Below are 3,425 nucleotides of genomic sequence, written 5' to 3'. Positions count from 1 at the left end.
ATTGAGCATCAAACCCTTACCGGAAGTGTATCCGCTCTAGTCGCTCAAGTGTATAGGGTCAATTCACTCAATTCTCTTCTACTCATGCTTTCCATGATTTGTTTTTCATCTAACAATCAACAATTATTCAATGCATGCATACATTCATCATGAGGACTTATTCATAGGTTGTAATGGGGCTAGGGTAAAGGTAGGGATGTATATGGTCAAGTTAGCTTGAAATTTGCATCTTTGATTAGCCTAAGCTCTCACCAAACCTATATAGCAACCTATAAAATTCTAATACACAACCTAGCTACCCATGATTCCCACTTTTTCACATGCTCATGCATTCTCTTTAATTCATATTCCATATGCATTGATTTTTATTGAACTTTACTTTGGGGCATTTTTGTCCCCTTTTTATTTCTTTTTCTCTTTTTTCTTTTTCTATATTTTTTTTCTTTTATACATTTTTTTTTCTTTATCAATTTTTTTTTATTATATACAAACGTATCAATGCATATGGTTTTACATATAGTGCATGAATATGTACCCGATTCCCAATATTTTTAACAAAAATAAAAATTACACTTTTACCTCAACCAATGTCCCAAGTTTCTCATACCTAAATGATAAACACTCTCACTAGCCTAAGCTAATCAAAGATACAAATTAAGGACATTTATTGTTTTTCACTTAGGGATAGTGATGTGCTAACATTAAGAACAAAGGGGATTAAATAGGCTCAAATTTGGCTAACAATGGTTGATGAAAGGTAGGCTATTTGGGTAAGTGAGCTAAATAAAATGATGGCCTCAATCATATAAATGTATATATACATGGAATAATGGACATATAGAATCAAACAAATCAAAGATTACAATCATAGAAAGAGAACAATGCACACAAGAATGAAAATAAGTGGTTATAAAATGTAACCACACAATTAGGCTCAAAACTCACATGCTTGTGTTCTTAGCTCAAAAACCATGTTCCAAAATAAATTCTTCAAGCAAGTTTGTCACAAAAGAATTTTTTTTTTTCAAATTGGTAGGGTGCCCTAAAAACAATTTTTCTTGGAAAAGAAATCATCACCCTAACCAAGTAGTCCTAACATAAAAAGGAAGTTGTAAAAATATGTACAAATTCTAACTAACATGCAACCTATCATGCAATGCAACAACTATTCTAACAAAGACAAAAATTAAAAATTGGTGTTGAAAAAGGAAGTTGTTACCCATGGAGATCGGTCGGACGACCTCCCTACACGTAGAAATTTGCACCATCCTCGGTGCATGCAAAGGAGAGCAAGGTGGACGGGTTGCTACAATTGATGAGCTCCTTCAAAAGGTTGTGCGGATGAACTTGTTTGTTGCCCCATTTGAAGCTTTTCCATTCCTTTCCTTCTTGGTGGCCAACCTCAAAGGAGAGAAAAAGAAAGAAAATTAAGCCTACAACAAAGATATCAAAGCAAGTAGAACATAGGTGGGGGCTAATGCCAAATAAGAGTGAGGTTCTCACTACATGTTAGCTACACATGTAAGTGAGAGAACAATATAGGCAAAGGGCATATCAATTAATACTTGCTGCAAGAACAAGTTAAAGCATGAAGAGCATATTGAGCATCAAGCTTAATCAATATTTGACACAAACAAGATTAGTGGTAAGCGTGAGAGCATTTGGTCCCATCCTAACTCAATGATGATGAAGTATAAAAACAAGGGATCATGAGTCAGGAAGGACTAAAGCACTAGTCTTGTGTGTAGAGCAAATATTACAATTAATGTCAAACAAGTCACAAAGGACCAAGATTAACCAAGAAATCCTCAACAATTGAATATAAGAATCCAACACCATTATTAAAACAAGAACTTAGAAAAAAAAAATAAGAACAATTTATAAAAACAAAATTAAAATGCAATGGGTGATAATATGCAAATGCAACATATAGAAGAAAATAAAAATAAGAAAAATAAAAAGTGGAATTTTGAAAAGAAAAGAAGAAGTGAAAGAAAGTAAGAAAGGAAGAAAGAAGAAGAAAGAAGAAGGAAGAAAGAAAACAGGGGAGAAACAAGGCGTGGAAGGCGACGCGTACGCGTCACGCACGCGTGCGCGCGGGTGGGCAGACGGGACAAGCAATGCGTACGCGCATAGCATGCATACACGTGGATGTGAAGATGGCGACCGACGCGGACGCGTCATGTACGCTGGCGCGTCAGGTCACGGCGCAAAGTGGGCACAACTTTGGCACAACTCTCTGGTTTTTGTACCAGGAGTGCGATATGCACCACCGGCGCGCGCGCACAGTGCGCTCGCGCACAGTGCGCTCGCGCACGGATGCCCGTTTTTCCCTTTTTTTTTTCTTTTTTTTTAAAAAGTATAAAAACAGAATTTAACACTCTCCTAACCTATAAACATTCTAAAACAATCAAAAATCAAATTTAACAAAAAAAAATCTTTTTGGTTTTTGAAAATTTTCCAAATACACTAAAAATAAAACTTATACTACAAGTAAAATGCAATTCAACAATAACTAGACTAATCAAAGCATGAATGCAACAAACAACCTATCAATAAAAGAAAAATACATACGAGTATAGAAAATTAGAAGAACTACCTACAATGGCAACTCCAATCACTTATTAACCAAATCTAAAAGAGAGTGGAAAGAGTTTACCATGGTGGGGTGTCTCCCACCTAGCACTTTTAGTTTAAGTCCTTAAGTTGGACATTTGGGAAGCTCCTTGTTATGGTGGCTTGTGCTTGAATTCATCTTGGAACCTCCACCAATGCTTGGTTTTCCATTGTGCTCTAAAATTTCTAATGAGTTGCAACAAGTCTTGATGGAGTCCTTCACAAGCTAAGGGTTCCCAAAATTGATTCTCATATATGTCCGGATCCCAAATCTTGTTTCTACACCCATCTTCAAGTTGATCAAGACAATTCCATTTGGGTGGCAAGTGATCCGAATTCTCAAGTAAACACCAAAGCACCTTCCTAGACCCCTTTAGTTGAGAACTATACCAACCATTGCACTTAGACTTTAAGTTTCCAACCATAAGGAACCTTGATTGGCATTTCCACCCACTACTCAATTTCCTTTTGTTCTTAACCCCTCAAAGAGCTCTAAGTTGCCCATCCGTCTCAATCAAACCATATTCAAGTGGGAAAGTAAAGATTAGAGATAAAGATTTTACCCACTTGAATGTTATGTTGGATGGGAACTTAGGAAGGGACATCTCCAATGGTCTTGTAAGTTCCATTCCCTTGTGCTCTTCTTTGACTACCTCTACCTCTTGGCAAGCTTTTTCAACTTCAATTCTTTGCCCACCAACTTCTTCCACACATTTTTCATTGGTGGAGCTTGCCTCTTGATCACCCTCTTCCAATCCTTCATCATTCATACTATGCCTTGGAGGTTGCGCATTATCCTCCTCAACATC

The sequence above is a fragment of the Arachis ipaensis genome, chromosome B10 (assembly GCF_059453495.1).
Source record: "Arachis ipaensis isolate K30076 ecotype BB chromosome B10, ASM5945349v1, whole genome shotgun sequence".
Lineage (NCBI taxonomy): Eukaryota > Viridiplantae > Streptophyta > Magnoliopsida > Fabales > Fabaceae > Arachis > Arachis ipaensis.
The sequence above is the reverse complement of the archived record's forward strand: the minus strand, read 5'-3'. Positions refer to the sequence as shown.